The following is a 15,225-nucleotide window of genomic DNA, read 5'->3' on the forward strand; positions in this document are numbered from 1 at the left end:
ATAACGCCTGACAATCCTGATGGTGTAGTCCGTACCTGAGGCTGTGCATTGACTTCTTCGTGTACAGACTGCCATCTACTTTCCTCAGTCCAGCAAAAAATCACAACAGAAATCTGTGGAGTTCTTAATTCCACAGCGTTAGTATTTCAGGTAGAGGCGTCCCTGTGAATACTGCAAATGCCTCCAGATGGCTTGGCTGTACTCAGTTTGTTTTTTTTGTCTTACAAGAATGAGCACTGTCAAGAAAACAAACAATGCCATGTTTGTTTTTAGACTAAATGGTGTCACTGCTAGTGTGAGTGCATGGTGGTCGCGGTGTGCAATAGCACAAAATGACTAGCACCAAAATTGCATGCTAAATATAACCACACTTATCAATAATAATAATCCATATCAATATCACGTGACATACAAACCACCGATCAAATGACAAGGATCTATTTAGGCGTGTGTGTGTGTGTGTGTGTGTGTGTGTGTGTGTGTGTGTGTGTGTGTGTGTGTGTGTGTGTGTGTGTGTGTGTGTATGTTTGTATGTGTGTGTGTGTGTGTATATATATATATATATATATAGTTGTGTGTGTGTGTATATGTATGTATATATATATATATATATGTATATATATATATATGTATATATGTATATATATATAGTTGTATGTAAACATTTGGGCACCCCTGATGATTTCCATGATTTTCCTTTATAAATCATTGGTTGTTTGGATCAGCAATTTCAGTTAAATATATCATATAAAAGACAAACACAGTGATATTTGAGAAGTGAAATGAAGTTTATAGGATTTATAGAAAATGTGCAGTAATTCTTTAAACAAAATTAGGCAGGTGCATGAATTTGGGCACCCCAACAGAAAAAAATACATCAATATTTAGTAGATCCCCCCTTTTGCAGAAATAATAGCATCTAAATGCTTCCTATAGCTTCCAGTGAGAGTCTGGATTCTGGTTGAAGGTATTTTGGACCATTCTTCTTTACAAAACATCTCAGGTTTGTTGGTTTCCGAGCATGCACAACCCGCTTAAAATCACACTACAGATTTTCAATAATATTCAGGTCTGGGGACTGAGATGGCCATTCCAGAATGTTGTACTTGTTCCTCTGCATGAATGCCTTACTAGATTTTGAGCAGTGTTTAGGGTCGTTGTCTTGTTGAAAGATCCACCCTGGTGCAACTTCAGCTTTGTCACTGATTCTTGAACATTGTTCTCAAGAATCTACTGATATTGACTGGAATCCATGTGACCCTCAACTTTAACAAGATTCCCAGTACCTGCACTGGCCACACAGCCCCACAGCATGATGGAACCACCTCCAAATTTTACTGTAGGTAGCAAGCATTTTTCTTGGAATGCTGTGTTCTTTTTCATCCATGTATACCGCCCCCTGTTATGTCCAAATAACTGTTTTAGTTTAATCAGTCCACAGGATCTTAATCCAAAATTAAGATGGCTTGTCCAAATATGCTTTAGCATACCTCAAGCGACTCTGTTTGTGGCGTGCATGCAGAAAAAGCATCTCCTTGTGCACAGTGCGCTGCACAGTTGAACGATGCACAGAGACACTATCTGCAGCAAGATCATGCTGTAGGTCTTTGGAGCAGGTCTATGGGTTGAATATGACTGTTCTCACCATCCCTCGCTTCAGCTTATCTGAGATTTTTCTTGGCCTGCCACTTCGGGCCTTAACTAGTACTGTGCCTGTGGTCTTCCATTTCCTCACTGTGTTCTTCACAGTGGAAACTGACAGCTGAAATCTCTGAGATAGCTTTTTGTATCCTTCCTCTAAACCATGATGTTGAACAGGGGTGGGTACTGGCATTGGGGTTAGGGTTAGGGCTAAAATTATTCACTGCATCATCAAGATGTAACACATTTTGTGACTATCATGAAAACAAAACATGAGATTGGCTGTTTAAGATGGGGGGGAGTTGTTATGGCAAATACCGAAGGTTCCAGTATCAGATAGGATATACTGTACGAGGTCTGTCCGTAAAGTATAGGTCCTTTTTATTTTTTCAAAAACTATATGGATTTCATTCATATGTTTTTACGTCAGACATGCTTGAACCCTCGTGCGCATGCGTGAGTTTTTCCACGCCTGTCGGTGACGTCATTCGCCTGTGAGCACTCCTTGTGGGAGGAGTCGTCCAGCCCCTCGTCGGAATTCCTTTGTCTGAGAAGTTGCTGAGAGACTGGCGCTTTGTTTGATCAAAATTTTTTCTAAACCTGTGAGACACATCGAAGTGGACATGGTTCGAAAAATTAAGCTGGTCTTCAGTGAAAATTTTAACAGCTGATGAGAGATTTTGAGGTGATTCTGTCGCTTTAAGGACTTTTCACGGTGCGAGACGTCGCGCAGCGCTCCCAGGCGGCGTCATCAGCCTGTTTCAAGCTTAAAACCTCCACATTTCAGGCTCTGTTGATCCAGGACGTCGTGAGAGAACAGAGAAGTTTCAGAAGAAGTCGGTTTCAGCATTTTATCCGGATATTCCACTGTTAAAGGAGATTTTTTTAATGAAAGACGTGCGGGCGGATTGCAGCGTCGGCTCGCAGCCGCCGCGACGCTCCGCCACAGGAAAAACACCTCTGTTGGAAGCCTTGAGGACAAGTTGGAACATCTCCAGCTGATAAACAATTTCTCATATACTCACTCCACTGAAAGCCATCAAAAGCCAACTGGATTTTAACAAATGGTTATCAACACGGAGGTGTTTTTCTTGTGCCGCCGCGCCGCGTCGGCTGCGTCCCGACGCGCGGACCCGTCCGCACGTCTTTCATTAAAAAAATCTCCTTTAACAGTGGAATATCCGGATAAAATGCTGAAACTGACTTCTTCTGAAACTTCTCTGTTCTCTCACGACGTCCTGGATCAATAGAGCCTGAAATGTGGAGGTTTTCAGCTTGAAACAGGCTGACGACAGGCGCCTGAGAGCGCTGCACGACGTCTCGCACTGTGAAAAGTCCTTAAAGCGACAGAATCACCTCAGAATCTCTCATCAGCTGTTAAAATTGTCACTGAAAACCAGCTTAATTTTTCGAACCGTGTCCACTTCGATGTGTCTCACAGGTTTAGAAAAAATTTTGATCAAACAAGGCGCCAGTCTCTCAGCAACTTCTCAGACAAAGGAATTCCGACGAGGGGCTGGACGACTCCTCCCACAAGGAGTGCTCACAGGCGAATGACGTCACTGACAGGCGTGGAAAAACTCACGCATGCGCACGAGGGTTCAAGCATGTCTGACGTAAAAACATATGAATGAAATCCATATAGTTTTTGAAAAAAATAAAAAGGACCGTTACTTTACGGACAGCCCTCGTATATGTAAGTCCTTTCTACACCCCTTTTCCAAATTATTCTCAAAATTAAATGGTGTGCAGTGTATTCTAGGCCAAACACATTGTTTTCAGTAACCTTTTGAAAATAGGTTCTACAAACATCCCACTTTGCAAATAAACAGCCCCATCATTTAGCCAAATCTATATTAATGCCCATAAAACTATTTAAAAATGGAAAGCTATACAAATATATTAACATTTACACAAGCAAACTCTGTAATAACTTTTCACTTTAAGAAAAAATAATTTATTCCGGTGTCCATCTTCATGTCATTAAATTTTATTATTGATTAACTGAAGATTATTAATGCCTTAGAATTAGATTTCTTTATTTTTTTTTAGCCACTGATAAAGAAAAAATGGCAGGGGTGGTGACCAAATGAGTGCACTTGGTTTCAGTGCAGAAGGTTCCCCTTTCAAACCCCACCCCTGCCACATTTCTCCATGTAATGTGGAGTTGCGTCAGGAAGGGCATCCGACATAAAACCTGTGCCACTTTAACATGCAGATCCACCTTGGATTTGCTGTGGCAACCACGAGTGCAAATGAGGAAGCAGCTGAATGGACTTACTACCATTCCACTGTTTTGGCAAAACATTCTAGTGTACCAAAAATTATTTGCACAGTCCTGTATTCCAGACCAGCTCTGAAATGTTTTTTTTTTTTTTTTTACAGAATATCTCATTTCATGCAATGTTTGGGGGAAAAGATTCCTCTCTTTAAACTGCACCAGCCTTAAAAACAAATCATGGAGTCTCTCCCAGAATCGACTGGCTCCACCTCACTGTTGCAGATGTATCACAATGTAAAAACTAAACCTTCTCACCAGAAATCACTCATTTTGGACAAACCCTCCCAGCAATCCAACACACCACTATAATGATGCTGTACAACAGTTCCACCCATAAACTACTGATCAGCAATTTTTAAAAAAAATTGTATGGATTTTAGTATTATTATGTACCTTATGTGTGTGAAATGTCGAAATTGGTTAACTGTGCACATGTATTTACAGGAATATTGGGTGTTCAATACGTCCGCCCTGCTGTTAATTTTGACTTCTGTGTAATCATGTATGTACACTTTGCACTGTTTTTGTTTTTAATTTTGCATTTTTCTACTGATGACGTCTCATGAAGATGCACTGGTGAAACTTTTGTGGCTGTTACCAGATTCCCAGATGTGAATTATTCCCACACTTTATACAGACATTGACTGATGAAGTGCGTGTGATCAGTCAGTCACGGGTACAATCATAAGACCTGCCCTCAAACTGAAAGTAGTTTTTGAAAAGGTGGGGAGAGATGTCCCCATATGTGGACGCAGGGTCTTAGGAGGTTAGAGTTAGCCACAGCATGTATGTTTAGCATATCAGCTTCCCATTAGTCCTAGGGTCCACTCGTTAGTATTGAGAGCCCGTTGAGTTGTTTTTACATTTATGGTAGGCTATATGTTGCACTAAGGTAACGTAATGTTACAAAAGCGTGACACTAAAAAAAAAACATTTTATTCTGATGAATTACCATTATTTGTTCATTTTCAGCTCAACAGATTTATAGACAACTGTACAATTGTGTATGTCAACAGAATTATATGTTTTATTTTTGTAAATTGAACAAAACTGGATCTGGTTTGTTAGCTATTTGAAAGTACTAGTACTGTGCCAGTAGGAACTTTTTTTTTAAACTTTTATGGGGGGATCACTTGCACTGCAAAATAATAAAGAACAGGATTCAGTCTGGCGTTGGTATATCAAATTAAAATGATGTTGAACAAAGAAATATATTAATACATTTGGCTGCTGTCATTTGATGATTAACTTCACAATGTTCAAGGTTATTATCATTAACTATCTAAGTTGGTAGGAGTTGGTGATAGAGTAAGGTGATATTCCTTAAGTGTGTTTTATAAAGATAGCCACAAACTAATTCCATGATTTCTTAAATTCAAAAGAAACACTATTAGTTTTTGAATTAAGTGCTGAAGCTTGAAGAAGAATAGTAAGGATACAGACATTATGTGTCTGTTTGTGTTGGGGTGGTCCCAAAAAACTTCAAGATAATGAAAATGAATCCCAAAAAACTTCATAATAAAGGATTGAGTTGATAATAAGCACTTTTTATGTCTATCTGGTCTATGTTTTGCTTGATATATTTTCAGTTGAATATAGTATTTCACATTGTTTTAAAAATCAGTTTAAACAGGTTATTGGAAGAGACTCGGACAAAATTAAACTATTTGTAACACAGTACTCTAGCTCCTGAACACAGTTTATTTAAACTTGTACTCACGGCAAATACAAAATTTTATTCAGCTCATGTAATTACTGAAACGCTGTACAAATTGTGGGAAAATATAAGATTTTATTCAGCTCATGTAATTACTGAAACGCTGTACAAATTGTGGGAAAATATAAGATTTTATTCAGCTTATGTACTTACTGAAACGTACAAATAGTGGGAAATTTGTGTTGGCAAAAAACGGATTTTAGTTAACGTCCCTCAGTGTTGTCAAGTTAAACTCAGTCGCAAGGAACACTGACAGCATGCGTTTCACAATAAAAGTATTTGTTGGGGCGTAGGCTTTAAACATTTTATTGTGAAATGGTGAAAGCAACATGAAGTATCTGATTAACTTTGCTACCAGTAACATCAGCGATCATCTTGGAAGTATGAATGTTACAATGTTAATCAAAATAAATGTTTTGAAAATTAATTCCCCAAATTTTTATAATAAAGGATGCACATCTTCGTGCTATGCACAAGGCATATCGGAAAGTTGAGGCAGATCTGACAAATAGATACGCGAGCCACATACCCACACAGACGCCTCTTGCTTTATAGATATATTTATTTGTGAACTTGAAAATCAGTTTGGTGTTGTAGTACTTGTGTACACCATCAAATAATATACCGAGGTTAGGGCCAGTGGACCCTAGGATCAGTGGACCCTTCCCCTATGAAGTCACGCTAGCCGTGGTTGATGCTAACGTTATGTTTCATCTTACATTACTGCAATACCAACATTACAGAGACCAGTGATGAAAGTTTTCCAGAAATTCCCAGAAGGCCAGGTTTTTACTTGCTTGGTGAATCTTTCCCGGTAATTTTGACACCATATGTCAGAATCCGTTCATGTTCCACACCCAAACAGTTGGTGGCGGTAGCGCTCCATGTTGGTTTACAAGCCGCCAATAAAATTCAACGAAGAAGGGTTACTTTTGGTTTGGGTTCGTGTTTATTTAATCATGTGTTTGGGGAATGCGCGGTGCTTCTAATACTTTGTTCTGGACATTAAAAGTTATGAGCTGCATATTTTCCAGTAATCATACATTAAGTAAACTTTTACAGATTAGTTAATGATAAGTATTTACACATTTAGCCTAATTTTTACAAACATCAAGCTAAATATTTAGCTAAATGTTGAGACAGATATGCACCATAATGAAAGAGCTAATTGTTCCTCTCTGAAAGACAGATTCATAAAGTGTCTAATGACAGACATTTAGCATGTAAGAGTATGTGTATTCAAATTTGTAATTCATGAATGTTTTATATAAGAGTTATATTGTTGCCTGCGGTCTTTTGATGTCAATTTCAGGGGCACTTCTAAAATATTAAAAATAATTTTAAAAACTTTCTTTGCAAAATTTTGTGTTTCTTTTTGTGGATGGGAGTGAGCACTCGGAGGGGGTCTCGTCCGGGAGGTAATTCAGTATAGAACCACCACTGTGTGATTGAGTGCTTTAATGGTACTGTGATAGACAGTGTGTTGTGCATTTTGGTACATTTTTGTCACAGTCATTGTCAGAAACTGTGGAAGACCTTTGTTATGTTTACGATGCAATATTTGCAACTGGCAATGAATTTTCTTCTGGAAACAGAAGGGTCGGTGGTTTGTGGGCCATTCAAGGACAAAACAGTGCCTGGTCAGCAATCTTAGTGCTATGGAAGGTTTCACAAGAGGACACTGAGCTTTGAACTTTAACTAATGCATGAGAATTAAGGCCAGATGCACAGTAGGAGTCTGCCACAATATTGTTTCCCCATGTGACATAATTTATTACGTTTTCCCCCCGTCTAAATGTACTTGTAGCTAGTGAAGATGCACACAAACACTCAAACGTGCCAATGTTAACAATGTCTTCCTTTTTGGTAAGGGCTTTTGGCAGTGTTAACCGCGTGCTGCAAAGGTTTTGAAATGTTGCAAAACAGCATTTTGAGTTAACCATCACTAATTTGCAATAGAGATTAAAAAAAAAGTTTTGGCAACATCCCCAGCCCCATGTTTTATCTGTTATTATAAGTTCTGGTTTTACTGCCCCATTCTGCTATATATTTTATGCTTTATTTGGGATACACACTCAGAAACAATTATCATAAAGACAGGCTTTGCAAATGTTTTGAATAATTAAAAACTGCTTTCAGTTTACCATCCCTAATTTCCAGCACAAACAAAACTGTCATTGTGCTCAGGCACATGGTCGATTTATTTTCTTAGTTGCAGCTTCTTTTTTTTTTTTTTTTGTATATTTTATGTCATTTTTGGCCACATAGTGGTTATTCACCTAAATTGTTGGCTGTACGTTTAATGGTGATACTGTTGGCCAACATGTCAACAGGATATTATTTTGTAAAGCTCGTTTTTGGCTGATGTGGGGCATCACTGCTCACAGCCAAGACACGTCATCCTCTTAATGTGTTCCTTCAGTGTGGTGAGTTACAAGATCATATCACTTACTGTTTTTGAGTTATTGTCTGCACAAGCCAGTTGGGAGACTAACTCACTCACCCACTTACCTACATTTTTGCTGTACATTCCCTGCTCTAGTATATACATATAATTTTTGTACAGGTATACAGGACATAGAACAAGGTAATATTTTCACTATGGAAAATGTAAAATTAGTCAAGTAGTCGTTCGGTGTTATAAGATGGATATCGCATAAACACAAAGTTCCCATTGAGTCCTGTAAGACAACAGTGTAAATTATGCTGTTAAAATGCAGCTAAAGGGAACATTTTATTTTATTTTATTTTTTTGAAAGATGGTGTTTTTGGAGCATCATAATGTGAAAGTAAAGGCATTAGCGCCCCCGTGAGGCAGTGTAGTTTCGACAGTTTTTCAGGGAACTTTTAGGACAACCTGATAATAATGAATTACTATAGTCCAGCCTAGAGGAAATAAATGCATGAATTAGTTTTTCAGCATCACTCTGAGACAAGACCTTTCTAATTTTAGAGAGATTGCGCAAATGCAAAAAAGCAGTCCTACATATTTGTTTAATATGCGCATTGAATGACATATCCTGATCAAAAACGACTCCAAGATTTCTCACAGTATTACTAGAGGTCAGGGTAATGCCATCCAGAGTAAGGATCTGGTTAGACACCATGTTTATAAGATCTGTGGGGCCAAGTACAATAACTTCAGTTTTATCTGAGTTTAAAAGCAAGAAATTAGAGGTCATCCATGTCTTTATGTCTGTAAGACAATCCTGCAGTTTAGCTAATTGATGTGTGTCCTCTGGCTTCATGGATAGATAAAGCTGGGTATCATCTGCGTAACAATGAAAATTTAAGCAATGCTGTCTAATAATACTGCCTAAGGGAAACATGTATAAAGTGAATAAAATTGGTCCTAGCACAGAACCTTGTGGAACTCCATAATTAACCTTAGTCTGTGAAGAAGATTCCCCATTTACATGAACAAATTGTAATCTATTAGATAAATATGATTCAAACCACCGCAGCGCAGTGCCTTTAATACCTATGGCATGCTCTAATCTCTGTAATAAAATTTTATGGTCAACAGTATCAAAAGCAGCACTGAGTTCTAACAGAACAAGCACAGAGATGAGTCAAATAGACCATTCCTCTGCAGATGATCAGTTAGCTGTTTTACAACTACCCTTTCAAGAATTTTTGAGAGAAAAGGAAGGTTGGAGATTGGCCTATAATTAGCTAAGATAGCTGGGTCAAGTGATGGCTTTTTAAGTAATGGTTTAATTACTGCCACCTTAAAAGCCTGTGGTACATAGCCAACTAATAAAGATAGATTGATCATATTTAAGATCGCAGCATTAATTAATGGTAGGGCTTCCTTGAGCAACCTGGTAGGAGTGGGGTCTAATAGACATGTTGATGGTTTGGAGGAAGTAAATAATGAAAATAACTCAGACAGAACAATCGGAGAGAAAGAGTCTAACCAAATACCGACATCACTGAAAGCAGCCAAAGATAACGATATGTCTTTGGGATGGTTATGAGTAATTTTTTCTCTAATAGTTTGAATTTTATTAGCAAAGAAAGTCATGAAGTCATTACTAGTTAAAGTTAAAGGAATACTTGGCTCAATAGAGCTCTGACTCTTTGTCAGCCTGGCTACAGTGCTGAAAAGAAACCTGGGGTTCTTATTTTCTTCAATTAGTGATGAGTAGTAAGATGTCCTAGCTTTACGGAGGGCTTTTTTTTTATAGAGCAACAGACTCTTTTTCCAGGCTAAGTGAAGATCTTCTAAATTAGTGAGACGCCATTTCCTCTCCAACTTACGGGTTATCTGCTTTAAGCTGCGAGTTTGTGAGTTATACCACGGAGTCAGGCACTTCTGATTTAAAGCTCTCTTTTTCAGAGGAGCTATAGCATCCAAAGTTGTCTTCAATGAGGATGTAAAACTATTGATGAGATACTCTATCTCACTCACAGAGTTTAGGTAGCTACTCTGTACTGTGTTGGTATATGGCATTAGAGAACATAAAGAAGGAATCATATCCTTAAACCTAGTTACAGCGATTTCTGAAAGACTTCTAGTGTAATGAAACTTATTCCCCACTACTGGGTAGTCCATCAGAGTAAATGTAAATGTTATTAAGAAATGATCAGACAGAAGGGGGTTTTCAGGGAATACTGTTAAGTCTTCAATTTCCATACCATAAGTCAGAACAAGATCTAAGATATGATTAAAGTGGTGGGTGGACTCATTTACATTTTGAGCAAAGCCAATTGAGTCTAATAATAGATTAAATGCAGTGTTGAGGCTGTCATTCTCAGCATCTGTGTGGATGTTAAAATCGCCCACTATAATTATCTTATCTGAGCTAAGCACTAAGTCAGACAAAAGGTCTGAAAATTCACAAAGAAACTCACAGTAACGACCAGGTGGACGATAGATAATAACAAATAAAACTGGTTTTTGGGACTTCCAATTTGGATGGACAAGACTAAGAGTCAAGCTTTCAAATGAATTAAAGCTCTGTCTGGGTTTTTGATTAATTAATAAGCTGGAATGGAAGATTGCTGCTAATCCTCCGCCTCGGCCCGTGCTACGAGCGTTCTGGCAGTTAGTGTGACTCGGGGGTGTTGACTCATTTAAACTAACATATTCATCCTGCTGTAACCAGGTTTCTGTAAGGCAGAATAAATCAATATGTTGATCAATTATTATATCATTTACTAACAGGGACTTAGAAGAGAGAGACCTAATGTTTAATAGACCACATTTAACTGTTTTAGTCTGTGGTGCAGTTGAAGGTGCTATATTATTTTTTCTTTTTGAATTTTTATGCTTAAATAGATTTCTACTGGTTATTGGTGGTCTGGGAGCAGGCACCGTCTCTATGGGGATGGGGTAATGAGGGGATGGCAGGGGGAGAGAAGCTGCAGAGAGGTGTGTAAGACTACAACTCTGCTTCCTGGTCCCAACCCTGGATAGTCACGGTTTGGAGGATTTAAGAAAATTGGCCAGATTTCTAGAAATGAGAGCTGCTCCATCCAAAGTGGGATGGATGCCGTCTCTCCTAACAAGACCAGGTTTTCCCCAGAAGCTTTGCCAATTATCTATGAAGCCCACCTCATTTTTTGGACACCACTCAGACAGCCAGCAATTCAAGGAGAACAGGCGGCTAAACATGTCACTCCCGGTCCGATTGGGGAGGGGCCCAGAGAAAACTACAGAGTCTGACATTGTTTTTGCAAAGTTACACACCGATTCAATATTAATTTTAGTGACCTCCAATTGGCGTAACCGGGTGTCATTACTGCCGACGTGAATTACAATCTTACCAAATTTACGCTTAGCCTTAGCCAGCAGTTTCAAATTTCCTTCAATGTCGCCTGCTCTGGCCCCCGGAAGACAATTGACTATGGTTGCTGGTGTCGCTAACTTCACATTTCTCAAAACAGAGTCGCCAATAACCAGAGTTTGATCCTCGGTGGGTGTGTCGCAGAGTGGGGAAAAACGGTTAGAAATGTGAACGGGTTGGCGGTGTACACGGGGCTTCTGTTTAGGGCTACGCTTCCTCCTCACAGTCACCCAGCTGGCCTGCTTTCCCGGCTGCTCGGGATCTGCTGGAAGGGAACTAACGGCGGCTAAGCTACCTTGGTCCGCACCGACTACAGCGGCCTGGCTAGCTGTAGAATTTTCCACGGTGTGGAGCTGAGTCTCCAATTCGCCCAGCCTGGCCTCCAAAGCTACGAATAAGCTACACTTATTACAAGTACCATTACTGCTAAAGGAGGCCGAGAAATAACTAAACATTTCACACCCAGAGCAGAAAAGTGCAGGAGAGACAGGAGAAGCCGTCATGCTAAACCGGCTAAGAGCTAGTAGTTGCGCTAAGCTAGCGGATTCCTAAAAACACGCAAAGTGAATGTGTAAATAATTTAGAGGTGATTCAGCAGAGGGAGTGCTTTATTTAAGGCACGTGAAGATTACACTGAAACAAATCATTATCTAGATCAATCTAACTGCGCAGATTAAACAGCTAACAGATACAGCAAAACACCGCTGTGCTCCGGAACAGGAAGTGATACAATACCGCAGTGAGAGCCAACCACCAGTAGAGGCAAGCAAGAGCTGAAATGATCACTTACCCAAAGTGAATGACCATTTACCCAAAGTTCATGACCATAGGTAAAGATAGGAGCGTAAATCAACTGGTTAATCGAGTCAAACCTTCTGGCTCAGCTCTTCCTTCACCCCGGCAGTCTGGTAAAACATCTGTAGTACCTCAGACGCAGCCCAAAACTATATACTGATCTCATGATCTTCACCCCCACTTGTGAACAAGACCCTGAGATACTTGAACTTCTCCATTTGTGGCAGTAAGCCTCCACCTGACCCACACGGGAGGTTAGAGGACCACGGTATCGGACTTGGAGGTGCTGATCCTCACCCCAGTCCTTCACACTCGGCCTCAAACCTGCCCAGTACACATCACAGGTCATTTATTTATTTATTCATGATTTACTGACACATTAAAGAAGTGATTTCGCTGCTCCTCTCCCTCAGCTGTGCTGCTTCACGAGCAGCTCGTACAGCTCAGAGTTTCCATACAATGTTCAGAAACTCTAGGACAATTTCCAGACAATTTCCATAAAACGAATGTGGACAGTGTTGTGGATTGTCATGTTCTTTAACCAATCACATTTCTAGTTTGCTGCATTGTGGGTGTTGATCACGTGAGGTGCTACCTTCAGGTACTGAAGGAAGTAAATGGAAAATTGAGCTTCAAGCTCTTAATGTTTAAAAACAAGCAAATAGAGCTGCAGTGATTCATCAGTTTATTGATGACTGAATTAATCAACAACTATTTTAATAATTGATTCTCTTTTTTTTTCAAACTCTTTGATTCAGCTTCTTAAATGTGAATATTTTCTGGTTTATTTTTTAAGCTGCTTTACTCCTGTCTGGCCGTAAACTGAATATCTTTAGGCTGTGGACAAAACAAGACATTTGAAGGCACCATGTTGGGGTCTGGATAACATTTTTCACTATTCACTATCGATTAATCAGTTCTGAAAATTAATGGTAGTTGCGGCCTAGAAACAATATTGTGGTTTGAATTAGAACTCATTGAGTGTTTGTGTGTGTGTGTGTGTGCACATCTTTGGCCTGGTTCATAAAAAAGAAAGAAACTGTACGTAGGTGTGATGCCTAGGCCCGTGTGCCCCTGTGTTAAATTTACATAGTTGTGTTGTCTAAGCTTGTGTGCGCCTGTGTTAAACTTACGTAGGTGTGTTGCTACCCCTGTGTTAAACTTATGTAGGTGTGTTGCCTAGGCCCATGTGCCCCTGTGTTAAACTTACATAGGTGTGTTGCTACCCCTGTGTTAAACTTACATAGGTGTGTTGCTACCCCTGTGTTAAACTTATGTAGGTGTGTTGCCTAGGCCCATGTGCCCCTGTGTTAAACTTACCTAGGTGTGTTGCTAGCCCTGTGTTAAACTTACCTAGGTGTGTTGCTAGCCCTGTGTTAAACTTACCTAGGTGTGTTGCTACCCCTGTGTTAAACTTACGTAGGTGTGTTGCCTAGGCCCGTGTGCCCCTGTGTTAAACTTATGTAGGTGTGTTGCTACCCCTGTGTTAAACTTATGTAGGTGTGTTGCCTAGGCCCTTGTGCCCCTGTGTTAAACTTACCTAGGTGTGTTGCTACCCCTGTGTTAAACTTATGTAGGTGTGTTGCCTAGGCCCGTGTGCCCCTGTGTTAAACTTACCTAGGTGTGTTGCTACCCCTGTGTTAAACTTATGTAGGTGTGTTGCCTAGGCCCGTGTGCCCCTGTGTTAAACTTACCTAGGTGTGTTGCTACCCCTGTGTTAAACTTATGTAGGTGTGTTGCCTAGGCCCGTGTGCCCCTGTGTTAAACTTATGTAGGTGTGTTGCCTAGGCCTACGTGCAGCTGTGTTAAACATGTATGGCCTAGGCCTATGTGTAGTCTTGCTTCTTGACAAGTGATGTTCACATGGAAACAGGTTCTTACGGACAGTACTTGAAGGCAGCATAGGCTTTTATTTTTGTCAGTTTTTTTGTTGTTGCTGTTGTTTTGGGTCGTCAGTGTTTCTTTTGTGTAACGTCATGTGTCAGTGATTTGGTTATGAAATGGTTATTCCAGGAATGAGAGGGAATACATTGTACTCTGAGGTGGACAAACATCCCCTCATCGCCTACAAGTGATCCAAAACTGCTCCTGAAGTTTGCACAAGTCCAGATGTTGTTGTAGCAGTCAAATGTTTATGAAAGCCGCTTGTAGTGGGAGGAGCTGTGTGACTGTGGGAGGAGCCACGTGTCTTAAAGTCTGTGAGGCTGCACATGAAAACATGATACAGTCTGCAGTAGTGATGAATGTAACTTGGACGTATTTACTCAGACTTTGACACTGTGGACAGACAGCACTGGACATTTCACACCTTCTGCTGCAGTCTGGATCAGCTGAGATGAGCCTGAAGCTTTTCTTTTTATAAACCAAAGAGGTATGTTGACGTATTATACTCTTTATTCTAAAGGGTTTTTTTAGTATGTCAACTTTTTCATGCAAGATTTACTTAAACAGTTCTAATAACTTGGTAACTGTCACTCATCAACATTTAACACACATCTCTTTATGTTTGTTTTTATATAATTAAGCTAATTTTATGAAAATAGTTGGACATGAAACAGTTGTTGGAATGATTAAAGGAAGTAGAATTTCATAAAGACTTTTCATTTCATAGTGTTGTTTGTGATTTTTTTTTTTTTTCCCTCCAAATTGCATATACACTGCATCCAGAAAGTATTCACCACGCGTCACTTTTTCCTCCTTTTATGTTACAGCCTTATACCAATACGGGTACATGAATGTTTTACCTCAAAATTCTACACACAACACCCCATAATGACAACATGAACAAACTTTTTTTTTTTTTTTTGAGGCTCAATTACAGCCTCAAGTCTTCTTGAATATGATGCCATAAGCTTAGTGCACCTATGTTTGGGCAGTTTTGCCCATTCCTCTTTGCAGCACCTCTTAAGCTCCATCAGGTTGGATGGGGAGCATCGGTACACAGCCATTTTCAGATCTCTCCAGAGATGTTTAATCAGATTCAGGTCTGGGCTCTGGCA

General features: G+C 39.7%; 1 protein-coding gene across 3 annotated transcripts in view; it reads left to right on the forward strand.

Moving 5' to 3' along the window:
* The first annotated feature begins 14,435 nt into the window (after nt 1-14,435).
* The window catches only part of LOC117531387 (transmembrane protein 150A-like), a 59,005-nt gene continuing 58,215 nt past the window's right edge, over nt 14,436-15,225 (forward strand). The window contains exon 1 of one of the 3 annotated variants that reach the window (XM_034194478.1): nt 14,436-14,597. The gene's annotated coding sequence lies outside the window, so the exon portion shown is untranslated. The remainder of the gene's footprint in view (nt 14,598-15,225) is intronic. The other 2 variants (XM_034194477.1, XM_034194476.1) reach the window with 2 other exon arrangements.

This window comes from Thalassophryne amazonica, chromosome 18, assembly GCF_902500255.1.
Source record: "Thalassophryne amazonica chromosome 18, fThaAma1.1, whole genome shotgun sequence".
Lineage (NCBI taxonomy): Eukaryota > Metazoa > Chordata > Actinopteri > Batrachoidiformes > Batrachoididae > Thalassophryne > Thalassophryne amazonica.